Raw genomic sequence first — 23,446 nt, forward strand, 5'->3', positions numbered from 1 at the left:
TTTCATCGAAAATAGTACAGAGACAACATATCAAATGTTAAAACTGAAATTTTGTTGTTTTTTGAAAAATATGTGCTCATTTGGAATTTGTCAGCAACACGTTTCAAAAACGTTGGGACGGGGCATGTTTACCACTGTGTTGCATCACAGCTACTTTTAACAGCACTCTGTAAATGTTTGGAAACCTAGGAGAGCAATTGCTGTAGTTTTGAAAGATAAATGTTGCTCGATTCTTTCCTGATGGACAATTTCAGTTGCTCAAGATACAATTTCAGTTCAGGGTCTCCTTTGTTGTATTTTGCATTTCATAATGTGCCAAATGTTTTTAAATGGTAGACCGGTCTGGATGGCAGGCAGGCCAGTTTACCACTCGGACTCTTACTACGGAGTTGTGCAGTTTTAATATGTGCAGAAAATGGTATGGCATTGTCTTGCTGAAAGAAGGGAAGGCCTTCCCTGAAAAAGATTTTGTCTGGATGGCAGCATATTGCTCTGAAACATGTATATATCATTCAGCATTAATGATGCCTTCCGAGATGTACAAGCTATCCATGCAAACTATCACAGATGCTGGCTTTTGAAATGTACACTGATGAGAAGTTGGATGGTCCCTTTAGTCTTTAGCCCAGAGGATGCAGTGTCCATGATTTTGAAAAAGAATTTCTACTTTTGATTCGACAGATCTCAGGACAATTTTCCACTTCACCTCAGTCCATCATAAAAGAGCTCGGGCCCAGAAAAGGTGGCAGTGTTTCTGGATATTGTTTTAACTTGCATTTACGAATGCAGTAATGAACTGTTTTCACAGACAATGGTTTTCTGAAATGTTCTTGAGCCCATACACTGCAGACACTTGTCTGCTTTTCATGCAGTGTCACCTGAGGACCTGAAGATCACAACCATCCAATGTCAGTTTTCAGCCTTGTCTCTTGCATAGAGAGATTTCTCCAGATTTTTTGAATCTTTTAATGATATGTACCAAGGATGATGTGATCCCCAAATTCTTTGCAATTTTCCATTGAAGAATGTGATTCTTAAATTGTTGTAGGCAAGGCAAGGAAAGTTTATTTATATAGCACATTTCATACACAGTGGCAGTTCAATGTGCTTTACAGAAGTAAAAGCAAAACAGTAAACAATAGAAAATAAAATTACATAAAATAAATGGGGAAGAAAATTAATAAGAATTAAACAATAGTATAAATAAAATAATAAAATGAGATAAAAGTTCAATTAAAAAAACAGCAGAATAAAATAGAATAAAAGTTAAGTAAAATTTAAAACATGGAGAGACTGTAAAAGTAAAGAGTTTAAAACATGTAGAGATGGCAATATTAATAATTTAGCAGAAAGCATCTGAAAACAGCTTGGTCTTTCGTCTAGATTTGAAGCTGCCAACAGCAGGAGCATTTTTGATGTCCTCTGGCAGTTGGTTTCATAGCTGTACTGCATAGTAGCTAAAAGCTGCTTCACCACACTTTGTTTTAACAACAGGTTTTAACAGTAAATTTTTCTGCTGCGATCTGGTAGATCTGATTGGGTTAGGCCGCTGCAACATATCAGAGAGGTAATTGGGCCCTGTACCATTTAGAGATTTGTACACCAGCAGCAATGCTTTAAAGTCAATTCTGTAGCTTACTGGAAGCCAGTGAAGGGACCTTAGACTTGGAGTAATGTGCTCTGTTCTTTTTGTTCGTGTGAGAACCCTAGCTGCTGCATTTTGAACCAGCTGAAGTTGTTTGACGGTTTTTTTTTGGCAGGCCTGTAAAAAGGCCATTGCAGTAATCAACCCTACTAGAGATGAAGGCATGTATTAGTTTTTCCAGATCATTTTTTGACATAAGTCCTCTTAGTTTGGAAATGTTTTTTAGGTGATAAAATGCCGTTTTAGTGATTGCTTTCATGTGCCTGTCAAAGTTTAGCTCTCTGTCAATGAAAACACCAAGATTTTTAACCATTTCTTTTGTTTTAATCCCCTTTATGTCAAGAATAGTGGTAATCCTGAGTCTTTCATCTTTTTTTCCAAATAGAATTACTTGTTTTATCTGTGTTCAGCTGAAGAAAATTTTGTGACATCCAGTTGTTGATTTGATCGATACACTGGTAGAGACATTCAAGGGGGGCATAATCATTAGGTGATAAAGCAAGATAAATTTGGGTATCATCTGCATAGCAGTGATATAAAATTGAATTGTTCTTGATAATTTGCCCAAGTGGGTACTGTTTGCCCATGCAGTCTTTCATAGAGCAGTGAATCCCTCCCCATATTTACTTCTGAGAGACTCAGACTCTCTGGGATGCTCTTTTCATACCCAGTTTTGTTACTGACCTGTTGCAAAGGAACTAAATTCATTTTTTTTAGCACAAATTTTTCAGTCTTTTGTTGCCCCGTCCCAACTTTTCTAAGAAGTGTTGCTGACATCAAATTCAAAATGAGCATATATTTTTCAAAAAACAATAAAATTTCTGGGCGGCACGGTGGTGTAGTGGTTAGCGCTGTCGCCTCACAGCAAGAAGGTCCTGGGTTCGAGCCCCGGGGCCGGCAAGGGCCTTTCTGTGTGGAGTTTGCATGTTCTCCCCGTGTCCGCGTGGGTTTCCTCCGGGTGCTCCGGTTTCCCCCACAGTCCAAAGACATGCAGGTTAGGTTAACTGGTGACTCTAAATTGACCGTAGGTGTGAATGTGAGTGTGAATGGTTGTCTGTGTCTATGTGTCAGCCCTGTGATGACCTGGCGACTTGTCCAGGGTGTACCCCGCCTTTCGCCCGTAGTCAGCTGGGATAGGCTCCAGCTTGCCTGCGACCCTGTAGAAGGATAAAGCGGCTAGAGATAATGAGATGAGATGAGATGAATAAAATTTCTCAGTTTCAACATTTGATATGTTGTCTTTGTACTATTTTCAATCAAATATAGGGTTTCCATGACTTGCAAATCTTCAGATTCTCTTTTTATTTGTTTTACACAGTATCCCAACTTTTTTGGAATTTGGGTTGTGTGTCTTTTGTTGATGCAGTGCTCAGCGTAAATGAGTACACCCCCTTTTAAAAAGTAACATTTTAAACAATATCTCAATGAACACAAACAATTTCCAAAATGTTGACAAGACAGAGTTTAATATAACATCTGTTTAACTTGTAACGTGAAATTAAGGTTAATAATATAACTTAGATTACACATTTTTTCAGTTTTACTCAAATTAGGGTGGTGCAAAAATGAGTACACCCCACAACAAAAACTACTACATCTAGTACTTTGTATGGCCTCCATGATTTTTAATGACAGCACCAAGTCTTCTAGGCATGGAATGAACAAGTTGGCGACATTTTGCAACATCAATCTTTTTCCATTCTTCAACAATGACCTCTTTTAGTGACTGGATGCTGGATGGAGAGTGATGCTCAACTTTTCTCTTCAGAATTCCCCAAAGAAAATAATTTCTTTCCACCACAAAGGTGAAGGCTACAAGAAGATCAGCAAAGCTTTACTTATCAGTCAGAATACTGTAGCAAAATTGGTACAAAAATTTAAGAAAGATGGAACTGCAACCATCTCAGAGAGACATCCAGGAAGTTAACACCTTGACAGGAGCGTCTTCTGATGAGAAGGGTTGAAGAAAATCGGCATGCAAGTTCACTGCAGTTATCTAAAGAAGTAGAAAGCCAAACTGGGGTGACTATTTCCCGTGACACAATATGGCGTACACTGCAGAGGAATGGCATGCATGGATGCCATCCACGAAAGAAGCCTCTCCTAAAGCCCAGGCACAAAAAAGCCCACCTAGAGTTTGCCAGGGCCCATGCTGACAAAGATGAAGACTACTGGGACTCTATACTCTGGAGTGATATGACCAAGATAAATGTTTTTGGAACTGATGGCTTCAAAACTGTATGGCGTCACAAAGGTGAGGAATACAAAGTAAAATGCATGGTGCCTACAGTGAAACATGGTGGTGGCAGTGTCCTTATGTGGGGCTGAGTGCTGCTGGTGTCGGGGAGCTGCACTTCATTGATGGCATCATGAATTCACAGACATATTGCTCTATACTGAAAGAGAAGATGCTACCATCACTCCGTGCCCTTGGTCGTTGTGCACTTTTCCAACATGACTAAACACACATCTGAACAGGGTGAAAGTGATTCAGTGGCCAAGTATGTCTCCTGATCTGAACCTAGTCGAACACCTATGGGGAATTCTGAAGAGACAAGTTGAGCATCACTCTCCATCCAGCATCCAATCACTAAAAGAGGTCATTGTTGAAGAATGGAAAAAGATTGATGTTGCAAAATGTCGCCAACTTGTTCATTCCATACCTAGAAGACTTGGTGCTGTCATTAAAAATCATGGAGGCCATACAAAGTACTAGATGTAGTAGTTTTTGTTGTGGGGTGTACTCATTTTTGCACCACCCTAATTTGAGTAAAACTGAAAAAATGTGTAATCTAAGTTATATTATTAACCTTACTTTCATGTTATAATTTAAACAGATGTTATATTAAACTTTGTCTTGTCAACATTGTAGGTGCAATTAGTAATTAAGTGATCAATCTCATTAAATCAGTCTCATTAAGTCATTCAATCAGTCTCATTAAATAATACCTTTAATTTTGATGCTTAATAATAAATTATCAAACAGATAAATTATGGTATATTCCAAATTATTATGATCACTACACAACCTATATGCACCTTGGAATCCTTTGAGATTGAGTAACTTCAAAAATATCGGAACAGCAAATAAACACACACAGTTTCAATAATTAATTGAATTTATTATAACAAAGATAAAATGAATAATGGCAGTTGAAATCTTCAAATAGTCAGCAGCAAACAGTGAGGTGTGTGTGTGTGTGTGTGGGTGATAAAAAATTAAATATTAGTAATTGAAATACATTCAAATGGTCATCCGTGATATATGTGGATTTGAATCTGGGCACGGGGGAATGCGCTATAAAGGTTGAATTGAATCAGGGCTTGGAATATTATCTAAAGTTGAGACAAAGGACCTCGTGATAAAGAACGGAGGGGGAAGGGTCACCACGTGTTCCTTTATAGAACAAAGAGAGTTAGCTTCGGTTTGCTAGCTATGGTATGTTGTGAGGCCTATGGCCTAACCAAAAGAGCTAGCGTGGGATGCTAACTGAGGTGTGTGTGTGTGTGTGTGTGTGTGTGACCACGTGGTGAGGCCTTATTGAGGTATTTCACCCACATGACCAAGTCACGTGACGCAACCATTTTGGACGGCACGCTTAAGTCCTTCAGTGCAAGGCAGTATGAGATGGTGGAGACCTTTGCACATTTTAACAAGAAAGTAAGCTGTGATTCGTGTTAAATTGGATCTGTCTTTTATCACAAACACTGTACCCAGCCTTGGTATGGAGCCCTGTTTATTTATTTCTGTGTCCCGTTTCTTTCTAGCCTCTGTTATTGCATTTTATGTCTGTCTGCTACATGCAACCCTAGACAAATTAACACTGCCTTGTTTCACTGCTCAGATGGGTTAACAAACACTGACCCATTTACTTTTTGCTATATATTTTATCAAAATTGCGTTAACTGATAAACTAACCTGAAATGAAATGATCACTGCAAAGTCTGGAGTACTCTGTTGGCTCCCAATCCTGTCTTTTCACAGCTGCAATCCATTTGGCCCTCTTGTCTGGGTCAGTAGGAAACCGGTAGTGATGTGTCGGTCGCGAACGATCCGGTTCAAAGAGCCGGCTCTTTGAAGTGAACAACGGGAGCCGGCTCTATGGTGGGAGCCGAGTTGGGGAGCCGAATTAGTTTTTTGTCCTTAGGTGCCTCAGAGAGAGAGACTTTCACAAAAAAAGTTGCTGTCCGATTGCGTCTTTGTGTTGTTTATTACCATTCAAAGGAAAAAAGTAGCATGGTGTACGCCTACTTTTTTTGGTTGGGGGGGTTGATGTCATTCACAGCTGCGAAAATACGAAAATTGGTGTAATGCTTAAAGCTGTGGAGCGCAGGGGAGAGGAGTCTGTGAGGCACCTGAGGAGGGGAAGATCAGCTGTGTATTTTATATTGGTAATATAACACAGTTTTGCATTATGTTTGTGAGAAAATAATTTATTAATTGGTAAGTTTTATTTCTATAGCTAGAACATTGTTACACTGCTATACTTTACAAAGCTTTACAATGGCTACAAAAACTAAAAAATAAAATGGAAAACATCCTATTGATAAAATATAAATAATAATGTAATTAATTAACTAGTTAATTGCAGCAATTAAATCAAAAATAAAATCTCAGGAGCCGTTTGGGAGCCGAAAGAGCCGGCTCCTTATAGTAAGAAGAGCCAAAAGAGCCGGCTCCCGAAAAAGAGCCGAAATTCCCATCACTAGAAACCGGTAAAAGGAGCGTCCTGCACGCTGTCCCTGTCTGTTGTGGCAGCCCACAGCACAACAAGCAAACACCATGGTTATTTATAGAGTGCTTACTGACAAATTAATCTATTCTAGGTGTCTGTAACACGTTTTTTTTTCAAACTGGTTCTCCCTCTCTGTCTGCAGCGTTAGTATGTAGCTTGACGTTCAAAATGGCGGACACCGGGGCGTCACGTGACCCTGTGACGTCAGGTGAAATACCTCAATAGTCCCTGAAGACAATACAATTAGCCCTGGATGCTAATGAAACAAAAGAATTAGCCGTAGCAGCTAATTCCACTGAAATCTTGATGAGGTCAAAATATGTGTAAGAATGAAATTAAGAGTGTTAGGAAGGAATAGAAGAGAGCATGCAACCTATCTATTAAGCAATTGAGAGGACAAAAATAGAACAATAATTAATTCAATACCCTGAGGGTCTACAGTGTGCACATTTAAACCGTTCCTGAGTTTAAATTCACACTTCTTCATAAAGCTAATTCCTAAGGCTAGTTTTTCTGCCCAAAAATTGCCAGTCTTATTTCAGTATCTTGCTTATAGCAAGATTATGGAGATATGTTCTGAGACTTTTGGAGTTTCACCGTTGTGAAGGCCTCCATGAAGCACAGAGAAATTCTTGGTCCGACGCATGGTCGCTCGTGATGAAAAGAAAGTCTCTGATCAGACAATGTGCACAGCGCTTTAAAATTAGAAGGATCCGGTCGCTTCTAATTTTGAATTAACTGCTTGGCGGCAGTTTGGTAACGTTACTGATAGACAAACAAAAACCGGTTGTAACTCTATCTGAGTTTAAAATCACACTATTCTGGATTTTTACCGTGGCCAGTGGTAAACAAGGAAATCGCGTTAAATCGTGGATCTTGCAAGAAAGATGTCTTTTCTTGGGTTTTCTGGTGCAGGGTATCTCTTTGTGTCCGGACGGCTTGAAGTCCAAGACAAGAGAGAGAAAGAGAGTAGCGTGTCTTAGTTTCTTATGGAATCATGGAGGAAGTGATGTAGGTGATCCCGCCCACGCATGCCGTAGGTCAACACGGAAGTTGGCTGATGGGAAATGTAGTTCTTAAAGGGACTGTACCTACATTCCCCCTTTTGGTCTCAGGGGTTTGATGGAGTCATAGCACTGAGAGCACAGTACCGTACAGTCCACATGTCCATAGTCCTTGAGGTAGCCTTGCTCTGTACAATCCATGGTGTCCTGTGAAAACTGTGTAAACTCATGAGTTCCAGTAAGACAGTTGGAGGCAGAGGCATTTTGGGCATATACTCAGGCTATAGGCATTTTGGGCATATAATTACTTGTGGCAGCGGGGGCGTGGTCAAGCGCCGGTCTGTGACAGGAGGGTGGAGCCAGGGAAGGTGAGTGGCAGAATCACTATACCTGACGGTAATTAACCTGTGTTTGTGTGTCTTCCCAGTAACTGCGCCCTATTTAAGGAGGCAGAGGGAGAGCAGAGGAGACCTCTTCCCGGGACGAGAACACAGCGTGTGTGTGTGTCACTGAAATATTGTTAAACTGAAAAGTCTGGCAATAAAGCCTGTTACGTACCTTAAGCTTTGTCCTGCCGTCCTCTGTGCTCCACCTACACATAAGGGACATTCTACAGTGGTGCCGAAACCCGGGAAAGGTGGAGCACCAACCCAGCAGCCCCATGGAATCCTCCTGACGGGAGAGGCGCAGCTGGCCACGCTACAGCTCCCCGCCGACCGCCGGCTGGCCTACGCGGACCTCCGTCGGGCCATCCTCCAGCGCGTGGGGCACACACCAGAACAACAGTGCCAGCATTTCCACGCGCTGCGATTGGAGGAAGTCGGCCGGCCATTCGCGTTCGGCCAGCAGCTCCGGGACGCCTGCTGGCGGTGGCTGAGGGCCGACGATCGCGACGCCGAGGGAATCATCGATCAGGTGGTGCTGGAGCAGTTCATCGCCCGCTTACCAGCCGGAACCGCGGAGTGGGTCCAGTGCCACCGCCCGGCGTCGCTGGATCAGGCAGTAGGACTGGCGGAGGATCATTTGGCAGCTGTTCCGGCGGCAGGACAGCCGACGACGTCTTCTCTCCTCTTCTCTCTCTCTTTCTCCCCCCCCTTCTGTGTCCCGTCCTCGCCCCATTCCCCCACCATGGAGATGGGGGCCGGCTCCACCCCAGCCGGCCTGCCGCACCCGTGGTGCCCTCCCGTTTCTCCCTTCTGTGTCTGTTTCTCCCCCCCCTCAGGTGAGTGAGCCCCAGAGCACCGATGCAGAGGGAAAGCCCGGGCCGGTTTGCTGGCGCTGCGGGGAGCCGGGCCACCTGCAACAACAGTGTGCAGCAATGGAGGTGGGCGCGGTGGTACGGATCCCCGACGCGCCAGAGGCCGCCCTCAATCGGGCCGGAGCGTATCGCATACCGGTGAGTGTCCAAGGGGCTACATTTCAGGCGTTGGTGGATTCTGGTTGCAATCAGACCTCGATCCGCCAAAGCCTGGTGCAAGACGAGGCATTGGGGGGAGCACAGGGGGTGAAGGTGTTGTGTGTGCATGGGGATGTTCACAGCTACCCTTTGGTGTCGGTCCACATATTTTTCAGAGGGGAAAAATCTATAGTGAAGGCGGCAGTTAATACTCGCCTTACCCACTCTTTAATTTTGGGGACTGATTGGCCGGGATTTTGGGGTTTAATGACATGCCTAGTAAAGAGTGGGTCCTGCCATTTGACAGGGGGAGGTCCCGGTGTCGCTTTGGCTGGAGCTGCTGTCACAGAGCCGTCTACGTCATCTCCGCAACAGAGTGAGGAGCCGCCGGCTCCTCCTCTTTCTGTTGGGGAATCCCTCGCGGATTTCCCATTAGAACAATCGCGAGACGAGACTCTGCAGCATGCGTTTGACCAAGTGAGAGTAATCGATGGTCAAACGCTCCAGCCGAACGCCACCCCGTCCTTCCCCTATTTCTCTATTATGAAGGATAGATTATACCGAGTGACGCAGGACACTCAGACGAAAGAGCGAGTCACGCAGCTTTTAATTCCAAAGAACCGCCGGGAATTGGTATTCCAGGCGGCTCACTTTAATCCCATGGCTGGACACCTAGGGCAGGATAAGACACTAGCCCGAATAATGGCCCGATTCTATTGGCCGGGGATTCGCGGCGATGTCCGTAGGTGGTGTACAGCGTGCCGCGAATGCCAATTAGTAAATCCAGCAGCCGTTCCAAAAGCGCCTTTGCGCCCTCTACCTCTAATCGAGACCCCGTTCGAAAGAATTGGGATGGATCTCGTCGGGCCATTAGATCGGTCAGCACGAGGGTACCGCTTTATATTAGTCCTGGTGGACTATGCAACGCGATACCCGGAAGCAGTGCCTCTGCGCAATATCTCTGCACGCAGTATTGTGGAGGCACTCTTCCGCATCATCTCCCGAGTTGGAATCCCGAAAGAGATTCTGACTGATCAAGGCACTACGTTTATGTCATGGACACTGCGCGAACTGTATGGGTTATTGGGGATTAAGCCGATCCGCACCAGTGTGTATCACCCACAAATGGACGGTTTAGTAGAACGGTTCAACCGCACCCTCAAGAATATTATTAAAAAATTCATAAGTGAGGACGCACGTAATTGGGATAAGTGGCTCGAACCCTTGCTGTTCTCAGTGCGAGAGGTCCCCCAAGCCTCCACGGGGTTCTCCCCGTTTGAATTGTTATATGGGCGTAAGCCGCGCGGCATCCTAGACGTGCTGCGGGAAAATTGGGAGGAGGGACCTTCACAAAGCAAAAACGAAATCCAATACGTTATGGACCTGCGCGCAAAACTCCACACTCTCACCCACCTAACTCAGGAGAATTTGCGGCAGGCCCAGGAACGGCAAGCCCGCCTGTACAACAAGGGTACAACAAGGCCTTAGAGAGTTCACTCCGGGAGATAAGGTACTCGTACTGTTGCCCACGTCGAGCTCCAAATTGATCGCCAAGTGGCAAGGACCCTTTGAGGTCACACGGCGAGTCGGGGACGTCGACTATGAGGTGAGGCGAACGGACAGGGGTGCGGCGCTACAGATGTACCACCTCAATCTGCTTAAACTCTGGAACGAGGAGGTCCCCGTGGCGTTGGTGTCGGTAGTTCCGGAGAAGGCGGAGCTGGGGCCGGAGGTTCAAAAAGGGACATTGGCATCACGTACCTCTCCGGTCCCCTGTGGAGACCACCTCTCCCCGACCCAACTCACGGAGGTTGCCCAGTTGCAGGCCGAGTTTTCGGATGTGTTCTCGCCCCTGCCCGGTCGCACTAACCTCATAGAGCACCACATAGAGACGCCCCCGGGGGTGGTAGTGCGTAGCCGCCCTTACAGGCTGCCCGAACACAAAAAAAGGTGGTTCGGGAAGAACTTCAGACCATGCTCGAAATGGGCATCGTCGAGGAGTCCCACAGTAACTGGAGCAGCCCGGTGGTCTTGGTACCCAAGGCCGACGGGTCGGTCCGGTTCTGTGTGGACTATAGAAAAGTCAACGCGGTGTCTAAATTCGACGTGTACCCAATGCCTCGTATTGACGAGCTGCTCGATCGACTAGGCACGGCTCGCTTTTATTCGACACTGGATTTGACGAAGGGATATTGGCAGATCCCCTTGACTCCACTATCCCGGGAAAAAATGGCCTTTTCCACTCCGTTCGGCTTACACCAATTCGTCACACTTCCTTTTGGGCTGTTTGGGGCGCCTGCTACGTTTCAGCGGCTGATGGACAGGGTCCTCCGGCCCCACGCCACCTACGCGGCCGCATATCTGGACGATATAATTGTTTCTAGTAACGACTGGCAGCGGCACTTGCAACACCTGAGGGCCGTCCTTAGGTCGCTGAGGCGGGCGGGTCTCACTGCCAACCCGAAGAAGTGTGCGATTGGGCGGGTGGAAGTACGGTATCTGGGCTTCCACTTGGGCAACGGGCAGGTGCGTCCCCAAATTAATAAGACAGCAGCGATTGCGGCCTGCCCGAGGCCCAAGACCAAAAAGGGGGTGAGACAGTTCCTGGGGCTGGCTGGCTACTATCGTAGGTTTATACCTAATTATTCAGACGTCACCAGCCCGCTGACTGACCTCACTAAAAAGGGGGCACCAGACCCGGTCCAGTGGACGGAGCAGTGCCAGCGGGCTTTCTCTGAGGTAAAGGCTGCACTGTGTGGGGAGCCACTGTTACACTCCCCTGACTTTTCTCTCCCTTTTGTGTTGCAGACCGATGCGTCGGACAGAGGGCTGGGGGCGGTTTTGTCCCAGGAGGTGGAGGGGGAGGACCGCTCCATCCTGTACATTAGCAGGAAGCTGTCGGTGCGTGAGGGGCGCTACAGCACTATTGAAAAAGAATGTCTAGCGATCAAGTGGGCGGTCCTCGCCCTCCGTTACTACCTGCTGGGGCGCCCTTTCACCCTCTGTTCGGACCATGCGCCCCTCCAGTGGCTCCACCGCATGAAAGATGCCAACGTGCGGATCACCCGTTGGTATCTGGCACTCCAACCCTTCAATTTCAAGGTGGTCCACAGGCCGGGGGCGCAGATGGTCGTGGCGGACTTCCTCTCCCACCAAGGGGGGGGGGAGTCGGCTGCAGGCCGGACAGCCGCCCAGCCTGAGTCGGTCGGTGGGGGTATGTGGCAGCGGGGGCATGGTCAAGCGCCGGTTTGTGACAGGAGGGCGGAGCCAGGGAAGGTGAGTGGCAGAATCACTACACCTGACGGTAATTAACCTGTGTTTGTGTGTCTTCCCAGTAACTGCGCCCTATTTAAGGAGACAGAGGGAGAGCAGAGGAGAGCTCTTCCTGGGACAAGAACACAGCATTAGTGTGTGTCACTGAAATATTGTTAAACTGAAAAGTCTGGCAATAAAGCTTGTTACGTACCTTAAGCTTTGTCCTGCCGTCCTCTGTGCTCCACCTACACATAAGGGACATTCTACATTACTCTATCTAAATCGGTCACAATCACATCTATAAAAAAAATTAAACATTAAACATGAAACATGTAGTGTTTAATTTCCTATGCATAAAAACAAGAAAAGAGAAGAAATGAAGGAAGAAAAGAAGTATTAGTGTTTGGGTTGGTAAACCTAATCTTCTGGAAAGGTATTGGGTTGGTGAATGTGACTGGGAATGTCAGTGTACGCTTATGGGTGAGCGAGGCGTATAAGTTAGGTGGACAGAATGGGCCTAACTATCGTCCCCCCCTTTTTGGAGTGAAAACCGTTCAAAGGGCTTGATTTGGTGGCTATGGATCCATTGATATGAGGGCGTTTGATTAGGCCTGGATGTCCTAATGCAATACGTGATGGGGGACAGTTTTCCCACGATCGAAAGGTCCCGACCAATGTGGTAGGAACTTTTTGAGACTTCTACCGGCTTGGTAAAGTTGAAATATAGGACTTTGTCGCCTATTTGATATTCGTGATGGGAGGCTTTTCGGTCGTAGTAGGCCGTTGTCCTTTTACGCTCGTTTCGATTTATTTTGTTGAGGGGTCTGACCTCTTTTGTAACAGTTCTTTAATCTCAGCCAACTGGGCTTTTAAAGAATCCAGCTCCGCGTGGAACTCACCAGGTTGGTCTGAGTCACTGTCTCGGTCACCTTTACCCCTACGTGTAGAGCTACGGTCGGAACGCTCCTGCCGTCTCTGGCCAGAGCGGGGATGACGGTCTTGCTGCCAACCGCCTTGTTCCCTACGACCCTTTTCACATGATGGGCGGTTGCCATAGTCACTGTGGACTTGCCTTCGGTCCCTCCTGGCCTTACCCTGCCGATCTTTTTGCTCACCCTGGTGATGGCTCAGCAAGGGGCGGTTCGGACCGGGCTTTCTCCAGGGGGGTCCCCCTTTTGGAGCTTCACCTCCTTCTAAGGCTAGCGGGGCTTGTCCTCACCTTGGAGACTAAGGACTCTGGGTTCATCATCATTTCCGTTTGTGGTTTTGACAATGGTCTCCCAGGTCATTTGGGCTAGTTGCCTAGTTTCCCTCATCGAGTAGTAACCTTGTCGACACGCCAGTGTGACTTGAGTCCGCACGCTTGGGTGGAGGTTATGTAAGAAGAGGGATTTGAAGCATCTATCTTCTTCCAAGCCTGGTGCGCTACTACCCTGGAAATAGGCAGTACGTAGCCGTCTATAATATTCACGAGGCGCCTCAGACCATTTTTGTTTAATTTGTAACGCACACAATGTCATGGAGGTTTTGTCCGTGTACGGCGCATATTCTTCCCTCATGTAGTTGCGAAGTCTCGAATAACTATCGTGAACGTTTGGGGGTAGAGTCTCTAAAAAGGCACGAACGCTGCTACTGGAGGTCTTCCAGATCAGTTTAAGTTTATCTCGCGTTGTGGCTTTCGGCAGGTCCATCAGGCATCAGTCAATTTCTCGCAAATAATCATTCACATTCGTTCTTTTATTCTCAGGATCGAATTGCTCAACATCGTTGGCAAGTAGGTCAATTTGTCATAAGCGAAGGGTTTGGTGCACGTCCTTGTGCGGCCTTCTTGGCTCTCCTGAGTACTCACTATCTAAGCTACTCTGGTGTTGTTCCCGTTTCGCACTAGATTCATAGCCTGATGCATCCGAAGATGGATTAGGGATACTGTAGCACACTGACCTGGGTGTGCTATGGTCCTGGGCTTGGGATGAGCACAGTACGGCTCCACCCTGGCTACACGACAAAGTCGTGTAGCGAGTTGATGGAGTTTGGCGGGGTGTCTGGTCCTCGATCAGGTAATCTACGGTGTCCGGTTCGGACGCCTCTTCCCGCTCTGAGCTTCGGCACATTGTTGGGGGTCTTTCATGCCCCTCGCGCCCTTCTTGGGGGGTCTGCTCCTCTGCAGCCCGCTGGGCAGCCTTTTTGGCTTTCTCTAGCCTTTCGGCGCAATCACCAAGGGAGGTCTTCAAGAGCTCACGCTCCCTATGTAAATTATGGTTATCGGCTGCCAGCTCGGCATTGCTGGTGGTCAGCCTTTCAACCTCTCCGCGGAGGCGTCTGATTTCTGAATCAGTATCTCAGAAGTACAACAGGAATAGCTTTCCTAGTGCCTCTTGGACACCAATGGTTGTTCTTTTTGGATCTCTCATATGTTTGTTCAAGTTATCTATGTTGTTTTGGCATTCACTCTTGCTCGTGTTCCTAATGTTTGCCTTTTCGGAGGCAGAGCAGTGAATGAGGTCCGCGATGACCTCAAGGAGAGACACGTCTTGAGCATTGTCTTCAATTTCTGAGACACGAGGGGATGCCATTTCGCTTAGGTTGGATATTGGATAATTAATTAATCAATGAGTTAATTTATTAATTAATTTTTATTAATTAATATTAACTACGTAATTAATAAAGTTTGTTTTGTTTGGAAATGCTATCTCTTATCCTAAGTTATGAATAGGTTATTAGTATTTGTGATATGGTAATCACGCTACTGTTAACCATCTAATGCCGCTTTTCCACTACCAACGCGGCTGAGCCGTGCCGTGCTGAGTCGGGCTGAGTCGAGCTGAGCGGGGCTGTTGGAGTTGCATTTCGACTACAACCGCGCTGAACCGTGCTGGCTGGAAGTGGGTGGACACATTGGGTGGAGTTAGCGAAAGTGGGTGGACGTCTGGTGACGTCGTTAGGCGGCGCAAACAGTGACATCAGTGAGCTTTTAAGCGGTAGTTTCACAACCCGGAGAGTAAACAATAAACATGGAGGACATGGAGTCGTTAGTGTTGCTGGTCTTGGTGCTGTGGCTTGTTGTCACCGACAACGCCAACAGATACTGGCAAGAGCGTATAGATGAGGCGAGGCGCATAAGGCTTCATAATTCGTAATTCTCCTTCCGGGTTTACGGTGTTTACAGATCCCAGCGTGCTCGCGGGGCATGTGAGGACACTCCTCCTCACCAATCAGTGCACAGGGGAGTGTCTGCTCACGCCCCTAGCCTCACTCAGCTCGGTTTGGCTCGCTTCAGCCCCACTCCAAAACCGTGCGAGTTTTGGGTGCTAAGCAGGGCTGAAGCGAGCTGAGTCATGCTGTTCTTAGATAGTCGAAACACGAGCCGTGTCGGGCTGAAGTGAGCTGAAGCGAGCTGAAGTGAGCTGAAAAAGGGTAGTGGAAAAGGGCCATAACACACCTGGGGATATACCTTGGCAACTGCTGAATTAAACTGATAGTTTATCTGTTGTTGCAACAATATTCAAGAAGTCAACACCAATCTCCTCACACGGGGCACCAATTTAATGTAGGTGCAATTTGTAATTAAATGATCAATCTCATTAAATCAGTCTCATTAAATCAGTCTCATTAAATAATACCTTTAATTTTGATGCTTAATAATAAATTATCAAACAGCTAAATTATGGTATATTCCAAATTATTATGATCACTTACCATATTACACAACCTATATGCACCTTGGAATCCTTTGAGATTGAGTAACTTCAAAAATATCGGAACAGCAAATAAACACACTTATAACAAAAATAAAATGAATAATGGCAGTTGAAATCTTCAAATAGTCAGCAGCAAACAGTGAGATGTGTGTGTCCATAGGAGTGTGTGTGATAAAAAAAATTAAATATTAGTAATTGAAATACATTCAAATGGTCATCCGTGATATATGTGGATTTTAATGTGGGCACGGGGGAATGCGCTATAAAGGTTGAATTGAATCAGGGCTTGGAATATTATCTAAAGTTGAGACAAAGGACCTCGTGATAAAGAACGGAGGGGGGAAGGGTCACCACGTGTTCCTTTATAGAACAAAGAGAGTTAGCTTCGGTTTGCTAGCTAAGGTATGTTGTGAGGCCTATGGCCTAACCAAAAGGGCTAGCGTGGAATGCTAACTGAGGTGTGTTTTGTGTCTATGTGTGTGACCACGTGGTGAGGCCTTATAGTCCCTGAAGACAATACAATTAGCCCTGGATGCTAATGAAACAAAAGAATTAGCCGTAGCAGCTAATTCCACTGAAATCTTGATGAGGTCAAAATATGTGTAAGAATGAAATTAAGAGTGTTAGGAAGGAATAGAAGAGAGCATGCAACCTATCTATTAAGCAATTGAGAGGACAAAAATAGAACAATAATTAATTCAATACCCTGAAGGTCTACAGTGTTCCTGACCGTTCCTGAGTTTAAATTCACACTTCTTCATAAAGCTAATTCCTAAGACTAGTTTTTCTGCCCAAAAATTGCCAGTCTTACTTCAGTATCTTGCTTATAGCAAGATTATGGAGATATGTTCCGAGACTTTTGGAGTTTCACCGTTGTGAAGGCCTCCGTGAAGCACAGAGAAATTCTTGGTCCAACGCGTGGTCGCTCGTGATGAAAAGAAAGTCTCTGATCAGACAATGTGCACAGCGCTTTAAAATTAGAAGGATCCGGTCACTTCTAATTTTGAATTAACTGCTTGGCGGCAGTTTGGTAACGTTACTGATAGACAAACAAAAACCAGTTGTAACTCTGAGTTTAAAATTGTATGATTCTGGATTTTTACCATGGCCAGTGGTAAACAAGGGAATCTCGTTAAATCGTGGATCTTGCAAGAAAGACGTCTTTTCTTGGGTTTTCTGGTGCAGGGTATCTCTTTGTGTCCGGACGGCTTGAAGTCCAAGACGAGAGAAAGAAAGAGAGTAGCGTGTCTTAGTTTCTTATGGAATCATGGAGGAAGTGACGTAGGTGATCCCGCCCACGCGTGCCGTAGGTCAACGCGGAAGTTGGCTGATGGGAAATGTAGTTCTTAAAGGGACTGTACCTACAACATTTTGGAAATTGTTTGTGTTCAATGAAATATTGTTTAAAATGTTACTTTTCAAAGGGGGTGTACTCATTTACACTGAGCACTGTATATATTCAAGCCGTCCTGGCCCAGATGCAGCAAAACAGGCCCAAACCATGATATTACCACCACCATGTTTCACAGATGGGATAAGGTTTTTATTGCTGGAATAGAGTGTTTTCCTTTCTTCAAACATAACGCTTCTCATTTAAACCAAAAAGTTCTATTTTGGTCTCATCCATCCACAAAAAATTTTTCCAATAGCCTTCTGGCTTGACCATGTGATCTTGAGCAAACTGCAGATGAGCGGCAATGTTCTTTTTGGAGAGCAGTGGCTTTCTCCTTGCAACCCTGCCATGCACACCATTGTTGTTCAGTGTTCTCCTGATGGTGGACTCATGAACATTAACATTAGCCAATGTGAGAGAGGCCTTCAGTTGCTTAGAAGTTACCCTGGGGTCCTTTGTGACCTCGCCAACTATTACACGCCTTGATCTTGGAGTAATCTTTGTTGGTCGACCACTCTTGGGGAGGGTAACAATGGTCTTGAATTTCCTCCATTTGTACAGTCTGTCTGACTGTGGATTAGTGGAGTCCAAACTCTTTAGAGATGGTTTTGTAACCTTTTCCAACCTGATGAGCATCAACAATGCTTTTTCTGAGGTCCTCAGACATCTCCTTTGTTCGTGCTATGATACACTTCCACAAACCTGTTGTGAAGATCAGACTTTGAGCGATCCTTGTTCTTTAAATAGAACAGGGTGCCCACTCATACTTGTCATCGCATTGCAGAGGCAGCGACACAAAGTTTTGGATGTGGTGGTGAAGTGTTGTGCGTTGAAGGAGCACCAACTCTTGGGGGGTCTGGGGGCATGCCCCCCTGGGAAATTTTGGAATTTTTAACCATCTAAATGCTATTTGTTGCATTTTGAGAGGCAAATTTTGGTGGAGTAAAGCTAAGTTTAATGTCTCTCTTAGAATACATTTCGTCCATGTATTTTTTTCTATATGAAACAGAGCCAGTGATACTATAATGTAATTACAGTATGTCTACTTAGTATCGTTGAGAGGATAACACCCTCTTCCCATGGGTTGCTGTCAACAGGTATCATGATGAAACTTCACACAGTGCTCGTCAAATATTCCAATGATTAGGCCAAATAGCCTTGGAAAATTTGAATAAACACATAATAATACCTAAAAATCGATCACCTCTCTCGGTGATCCTGTTTTGACCGAGGAATAAACCCTGAAAGTAATATTCCCAATCCTTCAAAGACCGCTGTCAGCTCCCAGGAAATCCAGCTGACTGGTAATGACTGGTCGTGACTCAAGATCGAGTGCAAATGAATTTTTTTTTTCTGCTTGTTGCATATTTTTCAAATCAAAACTGTGTGATACTGGTGTATTGAAGCATGTATTAATGACATATGGGGCTGTATCGGTACATTGGAAAAACTACATTCCCTGAGTTTTTTCATGAATCTGCCCCCCAAACACACACACAGACAAAACGTGAAAAAGTTTGTCCTCAATGTCCTTGTTGAATTAAAGAGCTAATAGATTTATATACCTGCTCAGGTACCTGGTATAAAGCAAGAGCATGAATAACTGTCTTTCCTTTAGTCTTCAGTGCGAGTATACAATCATTCATTTCTTGGTTTGCGAAATATGACTTAGGATGTTTAAAAAAAAAAAATTATACTGAAAACTTCCCTCGTTATCATCATGGAACTTGGGTGTCTTTGTCGAGCCCAAAAAGTTTGCAGTGGATATTTGTCTGAAACTCCTCTTCATACTCTGTGAGAGTTTGACTCCCCACTCGCATCCATATTGCAGTGTGCCTTGCCAGACGGCAGTAGGTACCATTTTTTTTTATGGTGGTCTTATATATATATATATATATATATATATATATATATATATATATGTATATATATATATATATACACACACACACACACACATACACACACACACACACAATATATATATATATATATATATACACACACACACACACACAGGCCCGCCGACAGGGGGGGACAAACGGGTATGTTGTCCCGGGCCCAGGAATGGGGGGGGGGGCCAGAACTGGGCTCTCATGAAGTTGCGATTATTTTATTTCATTTCAAAATGTGTTGATTTGGGGGAGAAATGTGCAATATTTGCATTCAGTAAATGATTTCTAGATCTTTTGCCTTTATTGTCTTTGAAAAAGGCGTCAAGAACCCCCTACCACCCCTAATGCAAAAATGGTTTGGTCTGACTCTTTCAGCCCGTCCCTTCTGTGTGTGTGTGTGTGTGTGTGTGTGTGTGTGTGTGAGAGAGAGCGAGTAGCCCCTCCCCCAACCCGCGCGCAGAGTGTCACAGGATTTTCTCAGTGCGCTTCCTCCAAACAATGGGGATTTACACGAAAACGGAAGGAGATATTCACAACATTCTTTCACAGTGAGCGCCACAAGGCTCTCCTGAACACACTGATGTAATTTTTTGTCTGTAGTGTAAAAAATGAGGTCACTAAAGCGAGTTAAAAACGAGTGACTTTTCTGCCAAGTTTATAATGGGAGTCTATGGGGCTGCGCGGCTGCCCTCTACTCACTTTCAGGCTTCTCATTCAAAAACTGTAAGTCCTATCATGTAGGTAGACACATCGTGTGAATCAGGACAAGTGTGGCTACTACTTTTGAGAAAATTGTGTGTGTGGAGTGAAAATTGGGGCTGAAAACACAGTTTAAATGAGAAAGTTTGAGCTATTTTTCCAAGCTCTCTACACTCTAACTTAACGAGCTCCACTGGTGTGTAACGCAATAGACACCCATTATAAAGCCGGACTTTCTCAGGCTTTATAAGGGGGAGGGGGGTGGAGACGCGGGGGGGGGAGCATGGCGAGGGCGGGCGGGTTTCTTTTCAAAATATGGCTTGCGGGAACCGTTATTCCAAAATCTCATACCCCACCTTTAAGGGGAAAAAAACGACATCGTTCGATCATAGCGCTTCGACAATCAGCGTGCGTGCCATTTGCCAACATGCACAAGTCAGGAGCACAGAAAAGAAAAGAGAAAAAGAGAGGAAGAAACCAAGAGACTCAGGGGCTCACTGCATAAATATTTTAAAAAAGATTCGGATGATGCAGCAGGTACTAGCAAAGGCAGTGGGGCAGCTGAGCCAGGTAAGACACAGCCAACTTTTTCCAGCCCCGTAAAGTAACCCCAACCAAGGCATGCGCGGCACGCAATTCATGTTACAAACAAGGGGAGAGCAAGTCACACTGAACACCATATCAAACGCACAGAGCATTCAATCATTTCATAACCACAACGGTTTAATAAAATTGTGTTTCATATATCTGATTGAAGCTAAGAATATTCACATTAGCCCGCAATCATATCCTGCCATTTCTCGAGCGGTGTGTTCTTCTCTGCTTTTCACACTGGACAGTACGCACACACAGTATACTATGTTCGCCCCCAGCCCTGCCCAAAATCCCCCGTCCATCGCTGCTCCTTCAAGAGCACCCCAATCACGTGAGTAGAGACTGGGATAAGAGAGGTGGGTGTGTGTGTGGGTTGGCCCGGGGGGGCCCATTCAGAGCATTTTGTCCCGGGCCCAGCCAAAGCTTTCAGCGGCCCTGCACACACACACACACACACACACACACACACACACACACACATATATATATATATATATATATATATATATAGTGTGTGTGTGTATATATATATATATAAAATTTTTCCACATACGTCCATGAGGGTAAGTCAAAAGTTCTCTGACAGATCTTATAATTTCAAAAGGTGTGAAAGACATCCCCCAGAATTCTACAAAGAAGGAATTCTCCAATGGAAACATTGCTTGCAGAAGGGTTTAGACTTAAATGGATGATATGTTGAGAAACAGCTTTGTAATTTTCATAAATAAGGACTTTTTGACTTGCCCTTGTGTTTGTGTGTGTATTCTCTCGCCTAATTCACCTGTAAACAGTTGGTGCTAACATTTTGCTAAATGGCATGAAATTCCCTGCTTATATAAAAAGGCTGAAAAAACAAAACATGCAAGGTAAATGAAAATATGCCAAGCATGGTTTGTGCAGACTGCAGTGTGTTCTAGATTGTGGAACGCAAGAAATCATCGAAGTTCATAAAGTTTCTAGAGACAAAACACTCAAGCCATGAAGACAAGGCTGTTGTTGAGTTTATCATGTGCATACGTTCACTGTTCAGGAGCAGTAATTTCACGCATCATCCAAACTCACTCATCCCATTTCAAAATGCAAAATGACCGACATACTTACAGAGGATCTTGTTTTACCTGCTGTTTAAATGACCACAGCGATCCAACGCACAAATCTGCCACAAATCAGTTGGGGAAAAAATATATATATATCCCTGTCTCCAGTGACACCATATGGAGGAGAATACAAGATGGACATAAAGCAGCAGAGGGTAACATGCATTAAGGCAAATGTCTGTTATGCACTCAAACTTGAGGAGTGCATAACAGATGTATCCGATCATACCATCCTGATTTTGTGATGCCTGTAAATGAGATCATGCCCTCAGGTTTTCTATTGATTTGCCTTGGCTATAATTTCAGCTTTGTTCCTGTCATTTGCAGTTAAATCTCATTATTGTTTATACATTTAGGTAGTGTGCACTTTTCATATGAAATGTGCAACTTGTAATTCAATATTTGGATCAGTCTTTCTTTTATTACTTAGGCATGGAAAGTTTAGGAATTCTAAGTATATTTTTTTTGGTACAGTTCCAATCCAAAGTTTACATACAGGGACATGAATGCCATCATGTACACAAGTCATGGCAGTATTGAGCTTTCAATACTGATTTCTTTGAACTGTTCCTTTTCTTTCGCAAAATGACTTTAGAACTTGCATTTTTAATAGGAAAAAAAAATCATTGTTGAGCACAATTCAGTGCTGAAAGTTCCGAAATGTCTTAACTTGCCAAGGTCTCTTAACTTCCTGTAGTGATCATGACTGACTACAGTAGGCAGCTTCTCTGTGGCAACATATAAAGTGTTGGTCAAAACGATGAGTGCTGACAAACACACAGTACAATAGGAAAGTCCAAGGAGCTTAGTGCAGGTCTGAGAAAGAGGATCATAGAGTTACACAAGTCATGAATGTGTTTTGAAGCCATTTCTAAACAACTGCAGATTCCAAAATCAAACAAGTACAAGTTATTGGGAAGTGTAGCCACTTTGCCAAGCCACTTTGTTGGAAGAAGCCTCAAGCTGTCATCCTAAGCTAACAGGAAATTGATTTCGATGGTCAGAAACAACCCAGGAATCACCGAGGCACAGGCCTGCCATGAACTGGAAGCTGCTGGAACATTGGTCTCCAGTCAAGTGAGTTTTACATGGCCATGAACTGGGAGGCTGCCAACCAAGAAGGAAGCCTCTGCTCCAAAATCAACCCCTTCAAGCTCAACTGAAGTTTGCAGCTGACCACGAGGACAAAGAAAAGACCTTGTGGAGGAAAGTTTTCTGGTCAGATAAGACAGAGTGAGTTGTTTTGCCACAATGGCCAGAAATAATGAGCAGCTAACTGTTAAGCATGGTGGTGGTAGCATCATGCTTTGGGGCTGTTTTGCTGCAAGTGGAATTTGTGAAATCCACAATCGAGCAAATAATGGATGAGGACTACCTCATATTCAACCATCGCATAACTTCAAACCATCAGAAACTTGGACACAGTTTCTGATGGTTTGAAGCAGGACAATGACTTCAAATATACATCAAAACTGACTGTGGAAAAGAATGCAGGCTAACATGAAGCTAAAACAAGTCCTGACCTCAACCCTATCAATATGTGGACTGTGCTTAAAAGTCAGGTCTGTGCCAGGAAATGCGCAAATTTAATTGTACTCTACCAATTCTATGATTGTACTTATTTTGTGATGACTACCAAGAGCATCTGTTGAAGATGAAACTTGATAAGGGACATTTAACAAAATGTTACATGTGCTGTATGTAAATTTTTTTACCTTGTATGTATAATTTTGACCCTATTTATTCAAGAAAACCCATAGTAAATTAAAACTTGTGCACCAAGTTCTTTTTCCCCCTATTAAAAATGAATGCTGTAGAATCATTCTGCCACATTAAAAGAACAATTCAAAGAAATCACTGAAAGCCCAATATTATCATGACATTCATGTCCATCTATGTAAACTTCTGACTGCAACTGTGCATGTAGCATTAGCGTATTCCACTACTGTTTAAAACACAACTTAAGAGCAATGCAAAGAAAGTTTTGCTTTTCAGTGGGAAACATTTTCTGTACGTCAGTAATAAAAAGCAAGA

The 23,446-nt window shown here is 44.5% G+C and overlaps 1 protein-coding gene across 11 annotated transcripts in view; it reads left to right on the plus strand.

The window, feature by feature from the left end:
* The window catches only part of LOC132872214 (probable E3 ubiquitin-protein ligase HECTD4), an 868,395-nt gene that overhangs the window by 230,969 nt on the left and 613,980 nt on the right, over positions 1-23,446 (plus strand). The gene's annotated exons all lie outside the window — the stretch shown is intronic.

This window comes from Neoarius graeffei, chromosome 24, assembly GCF_027579695.1.
Source record: "Neoarius graeffei isolate fNeoGra1 chromosome 24, fNeoGra1.pri, whole genome shotgun sequence".
NCBI classification, from domain to species: domain Eukaryota; kingdom Metazoa; phylum Chordata; class Actinopteri; order Siluriformes; family Ariidae; genus Neoarius; species Neoarius graeffei.